This window comes from Oncorhynchus masou, unplaced genomic scaffold (assembly GCF_036934945.1).
Source record: "Oncorhynchus masou masou isolate Uvic2021 unplaced genomic scaffold, UVic_Omas_1.1 unplaced_scaffold_1328, whole genome shotgun sequence".
In the NCBI taxonomy this organism is placed as follows: domain Eukaryota; kingdom Metazoa; phylum Chordata; class Actinopteri; order Salmoniformes; family Salmonidae; genus Oncorhynchus; species Oncorhynchus masou.
In genome coordinates, this window is record NW_027003152.1 from 108,196 (window position 1) to 126,551 (window position 18,356).

General features: G+C 43.4%; 1 protein-coding gene across 1 annotated transcript in view; it reads right to left on the reverse strand.

Annotated features, from left to right (window-relative positions):
* The window catches only part of LOC135530379 (ankyrin repeat and fibronectin type-III domain-containing protein 1-like), an 88,827-nt gene extending 78,557 nt beyond the window's left edge, over window positions 1-10,270 (reverse strand). The window contains exon 1 of the mRNA XM_064958716.1: window positions 10,236-10,270. The gene's annotated coding sequence lies outside the window, so the exon portion shown is untranslated. The remainder of the gene's footprint in view (window positions 1-10,235) is intronic.
* Window positions 10,271-18,356: the final 8,086 nt, after the last annotated feature.

Consider the following 18,356-nt stretch of genomic DNA (forward strand, 5'->3'; position numbering starts at 1 on the left):
AGGTAACACACACACACACAAAGTTTTTCAGGAAAATATTTTGAAAAACATGCCCTTACATCGATCGTCTTGAAACTTTCTCGACAAAACTAACTTTCGTCAAGGTTTTACACGGTCTATAATTGGTTTATCTACTTATTGTCAGTATCCTATATCAGTGTTATGATGTTAAGCCAAGTCTTTCCTTCAAAATGGCTATCCCTGTTTTGACCTAAGACACACAAACTCACTTTGCTAATATGTTCAGTTTCTCCAAAAAGCTTGTCCATTTCATGTAACATCTATAATGCCTCTTATTTGCTTTATTCATCCAACTTGCCAATATTCAGAAGCCTACTTTTTGGGGTATAAACTCCCCACAAGGTTACCATTCATAGTTGCGCACATCAAACGTGCAATTTATATTTTCTTTGTCTATTCTGTGAGACGTTAAAGTGAAAGTTGTGATTTTGCATACAAATGTAACATCCATAGCCCTGGAATCGCCCATATAGCCTGTATGCTTGCAGAGGCCATGCTTTTGTACCTTACAGATGTCGTACAGAAGGACATCTTGGAATTCAAACTTCTCCCCGCAACCGGGAACATTCCCAGGAAATTAGCTGACATGCCCATTAAAGGGGTGATGAACAGCCTGATTTAGTCCCCATTTCAACCCTCCTCATTAGTAAATGCAACTGAGAACGAGATTTGGGTCTTGGAGGCGTGCTTTAATGTGGGTGTCTCGTGTGTGTGTGTGTGTGTGTGTGTGTGTGTTCGCATGTGGGAAGCGTTTGCACATTCACTCTGCCAAAACAGTACACACTTACAGTCACACACCCTTCTAGATCACTCGAAACCGTCTTACCAGGTCTTGTGTCTGGAAGTAGCCTACAGTAGGCTAGCCAGCAAGCTCGTCAACTTATTTTCCAATTTAGCTTTAGCTTGCCATTGTGCAGCTGTGTTTTGACTCTGGACAGCCTATCTGTGGGGCTAGTTAGGGAATGCCAATATAGTACACAATGTAAATTGGACAATATTTTCAAGTTGAACATCTTTGAGTTTTCTCATAAACTGCTTTCAAAAATTGTGAATGAATTTCTACAATTTATAGTTGGTTTGACATTTTTTTGTATTGTCCCATGTACATTGTGCAATTTACAGAGGGTCCCTGACTAGTTCCCTAGGGATATCCAAAGTCAAACCTAATTAACCATAGTCAGTGTGCTGGGCATTACGACAGGGTTAAATGCTACTTCGCTCTGGATTTATGGTTACTTTGGTGCTGTCAGCTATGGGCATGTGGGCGTGATACAAATAACACCAAACAAAGAAAACTGTTACTTAACCTTCAGTACAATATGTAATTAGGAGGATAACATTCAAATAATATATTTGATATCAAAATGGTTTAAATCCATGCAATGTTCTCCTAACACTCACTAAAATGTTGTGCGTAACATCTGCAACATCCACCACGGAACATTCCCTAAATGTTCTTATTAGGTTTCCAGGTAATGTAACAAAATGTTTGCTGGGAACATTGTTGCAACATCAGACGAATGTCTTATACAAATTTTGTATACTCACCAGAACAACTGGACAGTTTTTGTGTTATTAGAACTTTTGGGACAACCTAATGAATGTTCTGGGACGTTCACAGAACCAATTTTGGTTTGCTGGGTTGACAGTCGGACTATTCTCTCCTTAGAGAAAAACGCCTCGACAATTTGGATTCTTGTCTTTTCTTGGTCCTACCTGAAATCCTTGAAATCCTCTCTACACCATCAATGCCACTCTGAACATTTTACAATGACAAATACATCCGGAGACCAGGGGCGGACCGAACAACGCCTGATTTATACTGCTACAATTGACCATCACAAATGCCCAACATTTCACAATCGAATGGCAACATTTCTCCAACATCTCCTTAAGCAGAGCATTCAACACATTATAAATTGTAACAAACACGAGAAAGATCTTACAAGGCAACAGCTGCCCTCTTTTAGAACAGAGGGAGAACTAAGCGAACCCCGACAAAAAAACTAGGGGCCTTCCCAGTCTGCCTGTCTGTCTGCGGACTCCTTGGCCGGGGGTGTGAGGGGGCGAAGGAGGTATGAAGAGGGGGCGTAAGGGTTGAAGGAATGATGGAGATGAGGTGAGTGTGTGTGTGCTCCCTGTCTGCCTCCTTCCTTGCTTACAGACTCGCTGGTTTCATGTGTATAAAGGGGAGAGGGTGGGCTTGCGGAGGCCCTCTGGTATGCTGTTTACGGGCTGAGCGTGGCTCGCACACTACAGCAGGCAGGCAGACAGGACACTTTTCCCAAGCCCACAATTGAAAGCGGCGTCAAGATTCCAATCAGGGTCAAGTCTGCAGACTGCAGGGATTATTTGTGCTGGAGAGGAGAGGGAGGCTGGAGGAGACCCAGGAGAGGAGTGTGTGTGTGTGTGTGTGTGTGTGCGTGTGTAAGTAAAGAAAAGGGAGATATTGGAGCTGCACTGACACAAAAGAAAAGATATTCACTTCTCATATGTGGAACTAAGGGAGGTAAATCACAAACACAGATGCATACAACCAAACTCACATAACGTGTGAGTGTGAGTGTGAGTGTGAGTGTGAGTGTGAGTGTGTGAGAGAGCTCCCATTGTGTGGCTGGCATATGCCTGGTCTTCAGTGGTTCTGAACTGACACCCTGCTGAAACTATGGATTACATCATGAAAAGATAAATGAGACAGGAGACTCAAAGGGAAGTGTGTGTGTGCGTGTGTGTTCGTGTGTGTGTGTGTGTGTGTGTGTTCGTTCCAACTAGCTCTCACAGTCTCATGTCAGAATTAGATGTATACATGTTTCTCAAACTCAAATTTTAAAGCTTTTTCAAACGTCAAATTTCAAAGTGTTTACGATTTAGTGTAGGCATTAACTCCACATTTTGATGGTTATGGTTCAATTTAGGGATTAACTCCGAAATCTAAAGTTTAGTTAAGGTAAGGGTTACGGTTTGGGTTTAGTCCTAAAACCAAAATCTCAATCTTAAAAACAACTTTCTATTGCTGGATTTGAACGTGCAACCATTGACACCAAAGGCCAATGTTAACGCCCCTCCACCATCCCCAACACCTTTCAAAACAATTCAACCTACTTGTAGGTAACAGAGCTCACTGCCTAGTGGCCGGTTTCCACGTCATCTCCCGACGTCCTCAGACATGGATGGACGTTGAATACTGACTGGTACCGCGGGGGACCTGGCTGGTGTGTTCAGAGCGGGAAGGGGGGTCAGTCGGAGGTGTTTTATTCGACATCTTAAAGGCTGATTTCATCCGTGTGTGTGATCTGATCTGTTAGGCGTGTGAGAAAGGGTCTGTCGGGTGCTTAGGAGTGCTTATGGCGGTCGCCTCCCTAATGCTCTGATGAAGAGCGGTCATTTTTTTGTTGTTGCACACACACAGACGCAAACGCACAAACACACATGCAAACGTATGCAGCCACGCACATACAGACACACAGATGTTGCTCCCATTCCATAGCTTTCCTATCAAACAGTCACACACTTTGTTTCCTTCTCTTAACCTATGAAACTCCTTCAAAGAGTCGGGTGTTTCCTTAGCCCACCCCCCCTCCCTCTTCTCTCCATCTCCCTGTCCCATCTTTTTCCTCCTCCACTCTCCCCCCTATCTTCTCCCCATTTCCCCCATTCCCTGTTTCTTATCGTCCCCTCTTTCTTTTCCTCCTCTCTCCTCTCCAGCAGGAAGCAGTAGTTTTGGGGCTCTAGGCACATTCACACATCAGCCACTTGACAGGCAGCCATATTGTTCCCCCATCCATCTATAAAGGCTCAGATAGCAATTTATGGAAGCAGCTCTACGATGGTGTTTACTGTTAGAGGGGAACAGGCAGCTCGCCTCCATGTTTTTAACACCGCCAGTTCATTTTTTGAAGTATGGTGCTTCAAACGCCAGCGATTTGCTTGTAATGGAAGCATACGCTGTCCAACATGTTCGTAACAAAGTCTCCTGAAGATCAGTTCGTTAAGCTGGGTTGCTCTCGCTCTGTGTGTGTGTGTGTGTGTGTGTGTGTGTGTATGCGTCTGATTCAGAGGGCCATAATGGAAAAGGCCATGCTTCACAGAATCCCCCTGTAAAAACACACAAAGCTAAACACACACACACACACACACACACACACACACACACACACACACACACACACACACAATTATGGCCGGGGTGCCTTCCCAAAACAATCGGCGTCTCTGCCTGTGGAACGCTTTGGCATCATCGCTCGTGCTTGGGAAGTTCTGAACCATCAGAGCTGCACTGCAGCCAAACCCACATCAAAGACAGCCGCTGTACGGCGCTTTACAACAAGCCACTCACACACACATACACACACGCACAGACACACATAAACATGCACTCACTTATGCAAACACATGCACTACACACACACACGCAGTCTTGCGCAGCTAACCATGTGGGGACATACAATTTGGTCTCTTTCAAAACCCTATTTCCTTAACCCTAACCCTAAGCCTAACCCCTAGCTCTAAAACTAACTCTTATCCTAATTCTAGCCCTAACACTAATTCTAACCTTAACCCTAAACCCCCTAGAAATAGCATTTGACCTTGACCTTTTTGTTTGTTTACTATTCTTGTGGGGACTTCTGGTCTCGTCCACAACGCGCGCACACGCATGCACACGCATGCACACACACACACACACACACACACACACACACACACACACACAGAAACCCTGGGAGCCAGCAATCTCCTTGGCCCGTCTGCTCCCTCCACCGCTGCTACTGTAAATATTCGCAATATATGTTTACACAGCATTTTCAAAACCCAAGAGAGAAAAAACGGAGAAAATGTAAGACTGTTTCATTTTTCTGCAGACAGGGGAACCCTCAGACTCCATTAGCTGTCTCCCAAGTCTAAGTTGGCTTTTTCTCTCTCTCCTCTTCGTCCCCTATTTCCAAGGAATGTTTTGGAGGCGCATTCCTACTAACGAAGGGGTACCGGGGAATGAAGTGGCAGACCACCTAAACACTGGGTTCTGGGGCCAGTGCTGGAGCTCTCCTTCTCTCCTCCTCTCCCTCTACAGTCTCAGTAGTGTTAATAAGGACTGTGCCATGAGGATACAGTACCAGGAAGCATTTCCCAGCACTGATGTCACAGTCGACTTAAAAGGTGCAATGCAGTTTTTTATTTTAATTTTTTTAATCTCAATATCAAATCATTTCTGGGTAAAAAAATTAAGTACCTTACTTTAATAGATGAAAATGGGCAAAAGTAGATTTTTAGCAACAAAAAAACTGTTTCTCAAGCAAGAATGTTGATAGGACTGTCTAGGAGTGGTCTGAATTGGGAGGGGGAAACTGAAAACTATGCAAAGCTATACACATCCGCTGATTAGAAGGTCCTATGAAGATTGTATTTTCAACCAGCAACTAAAAAATAAAAATAAAAACACTTTTACATTGTTAGTTTCATCAGCTGTTGTACAATACGATATAAAACACAGGAAAACATTATTTTTGACTGCACTGGGCCTTTAATCTCTTGTGGACAGTCTACATAAATGGTACCGTAGACCTGTCATGATACAACTGTATACGTGAGATTATGAGCAGCATTAGTTCAGGTGCTTTGGACAAATCACAATTTCGCAGGTGTTAGCATCTTTCGAATTTAGGAAGGGGAGGGGACATTTGGCCCATAGAATTGCCCTTTAACTTGCAAAGAGATAGGGTGCAGCTTTTCATTGTGGTTCCGAGCCTCGTTCTCTCTCTCCTCTCTTAACATGTATGGACTTCATCGAGCGTCTGACCAATTACGTGAGACTTTTTAGTTCTGGGTTAACTCAGATTACCGTCAATTTAGAGGTGGAACTCTGCCAGAGCCAAGGGGACTCTGGCTCTGATTGTTGCCGGGGAAAGTCCTTGTCCTCGGGGCGAGCGGCTGTAAAACAACTGAGTCACCCTCCTATTCTCACCCCTTGGAAAGACAGACGGGCGTAAGACGAGAATGAGTAATGAGGTGAGAAATATGTTTTCAAACCTTGTGAAAGAGTGAGACAATAGCTAGATGAGTGTGAGAAGACTGAAGCTATGTTTCCATTAACTTGTCACAAAAAAAATCACAAAAATTCACTGGACATTTAGAACGCATAGATGTGACAATTGTCGCTACAGTGCGTTTTTATCGAACTGTCTTTTGTCGATAAAAACAGCTGGACGTAATGATGTAACAATTTTTTTTTCATAAATAAAAACGAAGTGGTTGAAGTGTTTCCATGATCCATTTAGGCAAATTGCGCATTAATACATTGGCAAAAGCCTGTATACCTCCCACCTACAGTATCTGTTTCATCTCAGGTAGCCCGCAAAAGCCAGCATGGATAGAATTCAAGAATTTACTCATATTTGCCATTTTCTTTAATTATTTTTTATTTTTATCCTTTTTTCTCCCCAATTGGTAGTTACAGTCTTGTCTCATCGCTGCAACTCCCGTACGGACTTGGGAGAGGCGAAGGTCGAGAGCCGTGCGTCCCCGAAACACAACTCCGCCAAGCCACACTGCTTCTTGACACAATGCCCACTTAACCCGGAAGCGCCCGGCCCGCCACAAGAGTCGCTAGAGTGCGATGGGACAAGGACATCCCGGCCGGCCAAACCTTCCCCTAGCCCGGACAATGCTGGGCCAATTGTGCGTCGCCTCATGGGTCTCCCGGTCGCGGCTGGCTGCGACACATCCCGGTATTGAACCAGGATCTCTAGTAACGCAGCTAGCACTGCGATGCAGTGCCTTAGACCACTGCAACACTCGTGAGGCCCATATTTGCCATATTCTAATCATGCTTATGTGCCAACCTATCACCACAGTCCATGTCTTGGTGGTGAAACTACTCTAGTACTGAAAATCTGAAATAATTGGATGATGAAACTTCAGCCAACCAAAAAAGCCAAGGCGAAGCAATTCAGGCAAAATTCAACACTCATTAGGCATTTAGAATTACGCGTGGAGTGGAGATTTATAGATACTTTATGACATGACATTATCATTTATTTGAAAAACACAGTTTACATCATCATTTGTAATAAAGTTTGACAAATGAAAAATCCACCCCTGACGAAGATGTAAAAATGTTGTCGATCTTTCGAACATCTCTCCTATAGCTGCCATTTTTATTACACACGTTGTTTGTTTGTTGCGTCATTGCTCTTGTTGAGTAAACCTGGGTCAATGGAAACCTGACTAATGAAACAATGAGAGGCAAGACGGCAATAAAAGTTCACATCTGTGAGGTCACGGGATGACCATCAAATAAGAGTTGGGTGCACAAGAGTGAGACAAACCTTCTCAGCTCCTCCATCCACCTCTCCCGACCCTTCGCCCTCACCTCTAACTTAACCCCCCCATCTGAGAACAATTACACGGGCCTTCTCCTCTGAATAAATTAGGCTAATCAAGGGTCTTTCTCCCTGACATCCGTTCCTTAAATTCCCTGCACCAGCCGTCCGTCGGCTCCTCCAACCGCATCTCTTCCTTCCTGCACTGTCTGCCCCCTCACTTATGTAAAACACACACATACCCTCACTCACTGCACTAAGCCCTGCTCGATCCACCTCTGGGACTTATGGGGGAAGAGAATATAAGATGGGTAATATGGATGGCCGTAGAAGACTGGGTGTCTGCACATAGTTCTAGTGTTTCAGGTTATTAATGATTTCCATATGAGAGAGAGAGAGAGAGAGAGAGAGAGAGAGAGAGAGAGAGAGAGAGAGAGAGAGAGAGAGAGAGAGAGAGAGAGAGAGAGAGAGAGAGAGAGAGAGAGAGAGAGAGAGAGAGAGAGAGAGAGAGAGAGAGAGAGAGAGAGAGAGAGAGAGAGAGAGAGAGAGAGAGAGAGAGAGAGAGAGAGAGAGAGAGAGAGAGAGAGAGAGAGAGAGAGAGAGAGAGAGAGAGAGAGAGAGAGAGAGAGAGAGTGTGTGTGGCGTGTTTGTTTCAGAACTTTCTCTCACCCTCTCTTTCAGTCTTTTTGTTTACAGCCTACTTTAGGAGGTTACACATCATTACCCCTCACCAAACCCCTCTATTCTGAGACTCGTGTCACATGACTTCACATGACAGCTCCGCTTGGCCATGGAGAATGCTGCTTGTCTCCAGGCAACCGTGGCGAGGCAAGCCACATTATGGCGTGACTGCCCACCAAGACTGCCCACATGGCACATGCAGTGTATGTGTGTGTGTGTGTGCGCACGTGTGCGACACAGGAGGTTGGTGGCACCTTGATTGGAGAGAACGGGCTCATGGTAATGACCGGAGCGGAATCAGTGGAATGGTATCAAATACATCAAACACATGGTTTTCCAGGAGTTGCCATTCCATTCCGGCCATTATTATGAGCCATTCTCCCCTCAGCTGCCTCCACTGGCGTGTGTGTGTGTGTGTGTGTGTGTGTGTGTGTGTGTGTGTGTGTGTGTGTGTGTGTGTAAAAGTCAGTCTTCTGGAGGAGGCATCCAAAAATTAAAAGATACAGTATGAATCATCCCAGACTAACATCATAGAAGACCTACAGATCATTTAGTTAAGAGCAACGACCACGCCCTTATCACAAGACGTTGCATAACACTAGCAAGGTCACAATTTCAAACTCCCAGCCTTACCTGCTCAATTCAAGTGATTGCATGGCTTCATATAATAGTTTGGAATTACCTTTGAAATGCCGGGGACATTTAAACACAAACCACCCGTCCATAACCCAAAGAATCTGAGAACAACTGTTCAATAGACATCTACGTGGCACATTCTCCAACGATTGTTTGGTCCGAGTCGGAAATGGAGGAATGTAGCGGTCACAACACACACCTCCATGTTCAGCGGCGAAAGCCTGTTGCTATGAAACCGCCCGAGTGCAATTCAAATGTATGAGCATGATACTCTGTGGCAATGCCACCAGTCTTTTACCTCGGGGGGGGGGGGGGGGGACTTAGGGGAACACATTGATGCCCACGCACTCATACTCACAAGTCCCTAATGTATCTTTTGAAAAAGATAGATGAGGGAAAAAGAACCGACTGGTACATGTAAGCCAGTGGGGAGTTATAGGTTGATGTGAACATGTGTGACAACATTCTACTATGCCATAGTCCTCAGTAGAGTTTCAATGCCGAGTAGCAACTTGACATTGAACAGGAGCTACAAATGTTCAACTGATTTCACAAAGCCAAACCTACGAGATCCTGCTCGTTGTCTCTAAAATTGAATGCGACAACATCCCATTTTATGACCTTGATCTGACGATAACAGCGGTGGCCATTTTGAATTCTCTCAACCATTTGAAATACCTTCTTTCTCATCAACTGCCATTTGTTGCGCGATCTATTTCACTGACGGAAAGATTATCCACCCATCTAGTGTGTTTTTTTCTGTTGACGTTTAGAAAGTTTACTGACAATTATGAGTTTCTTTTAATCTAACAGGTACTTTACTCGCATTAAAAATGGCTGGATGGAAACATGGTTACTGAAATTGTGACAGAAACCAAGTTAATTCCCTTGAAGCAGAAAGAATGAGATGAATTGCTCTTCACTCACATCAGCATTGATGGACATCTAATAATCATGCTTAGAGTGATCAAATCCATCGGTCTCCATGTAAACAGGTGAGAGACATTATAAAAACTGCCATGGTTTTGTTTTGAAATCCGGGAGAAAATAATTAGTGTGAAATTACATCGAACACGCGGGCGCAAATAACAGGCAATTAACTCAAATAGCTTATTGTCAATCAAAACAGTGACGCGCCGAACCTGCTGGCGACTGGCGAATTATCATAATAATTCACTTACTGTTATTTATAATCTGTATGAGATTAGGAGGGATTACTGGTCAGGTTAAAACCGAATTAGCGAATTAAGAGCCAGGTCAGATTCCTCAAGGCGGCCAAGGGCCTTATTCACAAAGCGTCTCAGAGTAGGAGTGGTGATCTAGGATCAGTTTGGCCTTTTAGATCACAATGAATAAGATTATATGGACAGTGGGGACCTGATCCTAGATCAGCTATATTACTCTGAGAAACGTTGTGTTAGAAAGCAACAGTAGGTGGTGATCTAGCAGTTTATCCAACTGGTTAAAAAGCAGGTATAAATGAAAAGGACTCTGAACACAAACGACTGAAGAATAAAACAGAGGAAGGGCAGGAGAGGGACAAGGAGAAATAAATAAAAAATTAAAGAAAGAGGGACTTACTTCTTTTGTTGGAACTCTTTCCTGTCTGCTGACCCCAGACTCTGTGAAAGAGAGAGAAAACAGAGAAACATTTGAGCACCATACACCAGTCCTAAAAAGGATACCTACTGGGGTCAGCAGTCAAGATGGATTCCTCTGTAGAATTTCCCCATTAGATTCAAAGAAAAGTCCTCACTGCAAAACGCAAACTCCAACCAAGTGCAATTCTGTAATCCCAACCTGTGTCAATGAAGTGTAATTCGAAGACAGAGAATACAAACACACACAGATCACTGTGTAAATAGGTTTATATGGTTAACACCCTTGACAAGCCTTGAAGCTGAAACATTCGAAAGAGTGACCTTTTGGTTAGCGGCCCAACGGTGTTAACCGCTAAGCTACCAGCCATCCCATATGTAAGCATGTCATTCAAGTAGTTTGGTTTGTTCTTTTACTTCAAAATGCAGCTGGATTAAGTTACTTGCCATTTGTTTTCGAAAATGTCAAAGAGTCAAACAGATACATCATAGTCTTGACTTGATTTTCAAGTCCTCAGTCGAGCACCGGATCCCCTTTTGTTCTGTAAGATGAGCTGAAGCGCGTTTGGGTATACTTTTTCCAGATACGTCATAGTGTCGTGAACTTAAGGAGACTAATGACTTTGAATGCACCTCATTATGGGAAATACTACCAGGCCAGTGCTAACTCATTTACGACAGGGTGATTGACAGACATTTGAGCAAATGGAGACGCAAATCACAACCTGTGTCGCTCCGCTCTTTCTACGATGCGAAGATCCGGAGGAGTGGCACTCGGTGCAAACCAAGCCTACAGCCAAGTTCATTAACCTGGAGCAAGAAGATGATGTCCCCAGATACTGATCCGAGGTCCCTTTTGTGTCCTAATCCTAGATCAATGTCTAGTGCAAATTGCACAGTAGAAGCCATAAGAGCTTCCAAATGTTCACTGACAGAGAAGCTACCACACTGACATGGGTTTTCAACAACTCCCCTCACGTCGTTTAATCTCTCTCACAACAAGGGACATATAAAAACAACAACAACAACAAAACACAAACACAAACACACACACACACACACACACACACACACAAACACACACACACACACACACACACACACACACACACACACACACACACACACACACACACACACACACACACGTCAGCCCCCCTACTGTCCACAGCTCCAGGAGAACTCTGGGAGACACAGGCAGAGGGAGGAAGACAGACACAGCTTGTCTATAACTAGCTCCAGGCTGAGACACTTTTAGAAGATACCAGCACAATCATCTTTTTGCATTTTGCACTTAGATTAAATCTGTCTTCACACCATAGGGGGTATCACCCCAGGCCTCTGCACCCCCAGAGGGGTAAGAGGAGCATCTGAACCCACACAATGGGTGGGATAAGCAGGCCCTGTCCATCACTGTTGTAATATAATTTATTAGACTGCAATGGAATGCGTTATGCAACAGATGGGTCTAATCCTGAATGCTGATTGGTTAAAACCTCATTCCAGCCAGGGTCTATTCCACAGGTTGCCACCAGCTATATCTATGACGTTAAAATGCCTATTTACTCTGTTCCATCTGTCAGCGCAATCCACTGTCTCATCAACCCAGCCAGGCAATGTATAAACTTGATCTCCACTATAAAAAGCATCTAGACATTATCTCACATTTCTTTTAGACTAACTTTTCGTTTTCAACAGCTGAGAATTGTATAAACCTTGCTGTTTGTCTCTCCAACATTTGCAACATTGTTTCAATATTCAAATTCGATCTCCTGCTGTCCTATAGTAATGACCGAGTTGGGCCGAGACAGGCAGGCAGCGTTTCTCAGCCAGTCAAAATCATGATTCAGCTGCCATCATTTTTATAGATATATACAAATAAATGCCAATTGAAAAAAAGTCAAATGAAAGGCAGCTAATTTGCAGTCTTTCCAGCTTCAGTTTGAAGTGATTCTGTTACTGTAGCTGCGTCGTTGGCTAGCTCCTCTAAACAACAGTGCCCTGACGAGTGAACACATTTTCTATGCCAGGCGAAATTGCGCTCATTAGCTGATTGCTATGGATGTATCCAAATAAATGTCACGAGAAAACAGCTTAAACAAATGCAAATCCAGCTACTTTGCTGTTATTCAGGCTGCATTTTGACGTGATTGTAAGTTAGCCATTGTTGGCTAGCTAGCAAGCAAGGGATAAGAACATTGCCAACCAGTATGGCAATGGAACATTTAGAACGAACGACTGGGTCACAGCCCATAGACACAGAACAAAAAGACTGAACGACTGGGTCGTGTCTTTAGCAACGCTAGATTTGTGTCGGGACTATATCTTGTGGAAGGATGAAATAGTATGAATAAATTCATCAAAACAACGATTATGTAAATATGTCAATAATTTTTTGAATATGTAGGTAACCCGTTGTATAAAAGTGATAATGCCCGAGCGGGTGTTTGGAGGATATATTGTCACGGGTGTTGTTAGACCTGAGATGAAGTCGAGGGCCGGCAAACCTTGCTAATATATCCTCCAAACACCCGCTTCTCGGGCATTATCACTTTTAAATAGAATTCAATATATTCCAATAGAATTATAATGCAATAGAAGCTCTTGGATGTGGGGAGACCTTATCTTTCACTCTGCTGTTGGTACATTTGTTAGTGTTGATTGCAAATGATAGAGTTCTGTCAGTCAGTGTATGATAAATGTATGATAAATAGTCAAACGCAATAGCACATTGTATATATGTTTTGTGTGCTTAAGAGTGTGTGGTCAAAAAGTGTGATCCCTGTCTGACCGGGAATGCCCCCGCGTGTGTGCGTGTGTGTGTGTGTGTTCACACTTCTGAGTCGGCCACAGTGACATTTTGACCATTGAGAGACCATTGAGTCTTTTTATGGAGCTTTTCATCCCAGTGCCTACGCAGTAGGGAGAAGTCCCCCATGCAATCATTATGACCTTATCCACCCCCACCACCCCCTCACTCCTTGTCAGTACACCCAGCCAGGACATCTCTGCGGAGAGCAGGTGGAAAGCCATGGTCCTGGAGAGCTAGTGGGGTTAAATGTAAATGTTTGTAAATTGTACTTGTGAAATGTAAGTGTACTTGAAATGTGTATACATGTATTTACCTCTACTATACATCAGAATGCAGATGGTTGGAGCATGGGTTTGCAACACCAGAGTTTTGTGTTCAATTCCCGCATTCACCACATACAGTGCCTTCAGAAAGTTTTCACACCTTTCCACATTTTGTTGTGTTACAAGGTGGGATTGACGGTCACGTTCTGACCATAGTTCTGTTATTTTATTCTTTGTTTCAGGATGGTCAGGGCGTGAGTTGGGGTGGGCAGTCTATGTTGGTTTTTCTATGTTGTTTTTTGTGTTTGGCCTAGTGTGGTTCTCAATCAGAGGCAGGTGTCGTTAGTTGTCTCTGATTGAGAGGCATACTTAGGTAACCTGGGTTTCAGTTTTGGTTTGTGGGTGTCTGTTTCTGTGTGAGTGTTTGGGCCACACGGTACTGTTTCGGTTTTTGTAAATTCACATCATTGTTTTGATTCAGTGTTCAGTGCTTTCTTTAATTAAAATCATCATGTACACTTAACGCGCTGCGCTTTGGTTCTCCTCTCTTTCTCCCGAAGACATCCGTTACATTAACATGGATTTAATTGTAATGTTTTCTCAACGACCTAAACAAAATACTCCATAATGTCAAAGTGGAAGAAAAAAGTTGAACATTTATTTAAAAAAAGAAAACTAACAAATATATCTTGATTACATAAGTATTCAACCCCCTAAGTCAATACATGTTAAAATCTCCTTTGGCAGGTAGCGGAGGGCGGCAGGTAGCCTAGCGGTTAAAGCATTGGGACAGTAACCGAAGGTTTGCTTGTTTGAATCTCTGAGCCGGCAAGGTGGAAAAATCTGCCGTTCTACCCTTGAGCAAGGTAGTTATCCCCCACAACAACTGTTCCCCGGGTGCCGGTGATGTGGAAGTCAATGAAGGCAGCCTGACTTTGAGGGGTTTGGTTAAATGCAGAAGACATTTCAGTTGAATGCATTCAGTTGTGCAACTGACTAGCTAACCCCTTTCCTTCTAAGAGCTTTGCAAACCTGGATTGTACAATATTTGCACATTATTCTTCAAATAATTACTCAAGATCTGTCAAGTTGGTTGTTGATTAGACAGCCATTTTCAAGTCTTGCTAAGGATTTTCAAGACGATTTAAGTCAAATCTGTAACTAGGCCACATTCAACGTTGTCTTGGGAAGCAACTCGAGTGTATATTTGGCTTGTGTTTTAGGTTATTCTCCTGCTGCAAGTTCAATTTGTCTGAAACAGGTTTTCCTCTAGGATTTTGCCTGTGCTTAGCTCTTTTTTTCTTTTTATCCTAAAAAAAACTCCCTCGTGCTTACTGATGACAAGCATACCCATACCATGATGCAGCCACCACCATGCTGGAAAAGTGTTGGATTTGCCCCAATCATAACGCTTTATATTCAGCACATGAAGTTAATTTCTTTGCCACAGTTTTTGCAGTTTTACTTTAGTGCCTTATTGCAAACAGAATGTGTGTTTTGTAATATTTTTTGTTGTGAATAACTACAATGTTGTTGATCCATCCTCAGTTTTTATGTCACCATTGGCATTATGGTGGTATCCCTGAACGGTTTCCTTCCTGTCCGGCAACTGAGTTAGGAAGGACACCTGTATCTTTGTAATTAATAACTTCACTAGTCAATGTCTGTATTTTTGTTGATTTTTTTTACCCATCTACCAATAGGTGCCCTTGTTTGTGAGGCATTGGAAAACCTCCCTGGTCTTTGAGGTTGAATCTGTGTTTGAAATTCACTGCTCGACTGCGGGACCTTACAGATAATTGTATGTGTGGTGTACAGAGTTGAGGTAGTCATTCAACAATCATGTGAAACACTATTACTGCACACAAAGTGAGTCCATGCAACTTATTATCTGACTTGTTAAGCACATTTTTACTCCTGAACTTATTTAGGCTTGCCACGACAAAGGGGTTGAATACGTATTGACCCAAGTCGTTTCATTTTTTTATTAATACAAAAAAATATATATACTGTAAACATATTAATACACTTTGACATTATGGCGTATTGTGTGTAGGCCCGTAACACAGAATACATAAAAAAAAAAATCCATTTTAAATTCAAGCCGCAACAAAACAAAATGTGGGAAAAGTCGAGGGGTGTGAATACTCTCTGAAGGCACTAAGCATACATTTTAACAGTAAGTCAATTAAGTGTCTAAGATAAAAGTAGGTCAGTAAGATAAAAGCATCATCCCAACTTACTCCCGAGTGGTGCAGCTGTCTAAGGCATGGCACCGCGGTGCTAGAGGCGTCACTACAAACCCTGGTTCGATCCCGGACTGTATCACCCCCGGCCGTGATCGGGAGTCCCATAGGGCGGCGCACAATTTTCCCAGCGTCGTCCGGGTTAGGGGAGGGTTTGGCCGGGGTATGCCATCATTGTAAATAAGAATTTGTTCTTAACTAACTTGCCTAGTTAAACAAAGGTCAATTTTTTATATATATGCTAAAACCACCACGCTATACATCTATATTACAATGGCTCACATCAAATGGACAATAGCAACAGTGAGGACGACAAGTGTTCATTTCGGACGGTCCCTCCACAGTGCTTCACTCAGTGCCCTGACTGCCACCTCCGCACGAGCTTCATGTCCTGCAGCCCTCTCTCCCTACAGCCAATTACACGGCTGAGAGTTGTGGCACTTAAAAACCCCAAAGGAGCCATGGCAAGCATCCATGCCGAGGGAACAAGAGTGTCTAACGGTCCATTTTACACAGGCGCGCACACTCACACACACACACCTCTGTAGCTCTTTTAATGGATAGTTTGCCTGGAGAATTGGCAGGTGTCAGCCTCTAAAATAGTACTTTAAGATCAACATATGTCAGGTGTAGAACAGGTGGGGAAAGACACAGGAAAAACAATTGGGCTTTTAACAGTGGTAAATGAATTTATGCAAACACTGGCCTGTAAGTGCACTATCAAAACAAGCATGTTCTTTTCAAAAATGGACAAAGACAAAGGGTAATTGATGAAAAATAGTGCAGTGTCTGTGTCTGTGTGTGTGTGTGTGTGTGTGTGTGTACTGACTCTGCTTGCTTGCATACCTGTGCACCAGGTGCTGTGAAATCCTGTCATGCCAACGCTAAACCACAACCTCCCTGACTTTGTAGAAAGAACCACACAAATACACACAGCTTCCCCATATCTTCTGCATACCTTCACATTGCAACCCGACTCTCGGCAGACACATACCTGTCGCGTCCAATGCCAGCCACAGTCAAATAATTCCTTCCCCCGCCACTCTTCACTTTGCTCTCCCTCCTCCCTCACTCCTTCTCTCGTTTGCTCTCTCCCAGCCTCAACCCTCACTCTCTTCTTCCAACGGCAGCTCTCTTCCACTTTGATGCAGTCAAATCACCGGCAGGGTTATTCACCTGTTCAACTCTTTCTCGCTTCCCTCCTCCTTCTCTCTCCCTCTCTTCTCGGTCTTCCCTCTCTACAGCCGGAGTGTGCTGTCACACCGAGGTGCCTGCTCAGAACGGTGGCTGCCACCGAGTGAGTTGTTGTACTTTAATTGTGGTTGCCAGGCGATAAGCTTCTCTCTAACTCTCTCACACACAGTGGAGGGGAGGACAGAGAGAGAAGGGGAGAGAATGGGAGAGAATGGGAGAAGGGGAGGGAGAGGGGTGGTGAATGCTAATGACTGTCACACCAGAGTCTGAAAAGGGGGAGATTGGAAAAGCTTATAGTGGATGTGGGAGGGCAGGTTTGTGCTAAAGTAACAGGTGCGTTTTATCACATTTACTTTTACTTTGGGTTGAGGATTTTGACACAGGAAAACCTAAAATCATCATTCAGTTGAACAAGGTAAATTAGTTTACCACAGTGTTGTGGTCAGGGCGGTTACGGTGACCGTATTACCGGCACACCGACAGTCACGAGTCATGAAGGCAGTCAAATTCCACATTACCATTTTAGTCACGATAATTAGGCTTCTCCGAGCTCTGATGCTGATGATGGTCATTAGTAGCCTACCAAACTTGCTAACTGCCTGGTACTCTGCACACTATTGTCCCTCTAATCACTCTGACATCAACGCAAATGTATTTGAAAATCTAATCAAACACTTCATGAGAGCCCATGATCTCATGTTGAACATCTCTATAGGATATTTAATTAAAAGAGAAAATAGAGTGATGGCTGCTAATAAAAAGAGGAGGATCCCATCAGCTTTCTATAGGCTAGACCTACTATATTTATTTCTCAATGTTCCTAATAATAAGCACATTGCTTATATTTACAACAGAAGTATAGCCTACCTGGCTGGCATGAATATAAACCATGGGGGAAAGCACCCTCCATTCGCTATTTAAATGCATAGATGACATGTATTTTTCCCGCTGCCCCTGTTTGGATACAGATGCATGATAATGGTCCGTTCTAAATTAAAACAAATGTCACACATATACACTACCGTTCAAAAATGTTGGGGTCACTTGGAAATGTCTTGAAAAAGCAAATGTTCCATTCAAATAACATCAAATTGTTCAGAAATACAGTGTAACAGGTTAATGTTGTAAATGACTATTGAAGCTGGAAATGGCCGATTTTTAACGGAATATCTACATAGGCGTACAGAGGCCCATTATCAGCAACCATCACTCCTGTGTTCCAATGGCACATTGTGTTAGCTAATCCAAGTTGATCATTTGAACCCTTTTGCAATTATAACTGTTTTTCTGATTAAAGAAGCAATAAAACTGGCCTTCCTTAGACCAGTTGAGTATCTGGAGCATCAGCATTTGTGGGTTTGATTACAGGCTCAAAATGGCCAGAAACAAAGGATTTTCTTCTGAAACCGTCAGTCTATTCTTGTCAACGTCTACCGAATAGAACTTCAACAACCGGTCAACATTCTACTTTCGCTCCACAGGTAGTATCACATTTTCATTTGGTACTTCATTACAGTACAACGGTTTGATTTGTTTGATCGTAGCTAGCTAGTTACATAGCCGCCTTTGTATCAAAGACAATTGTGTAG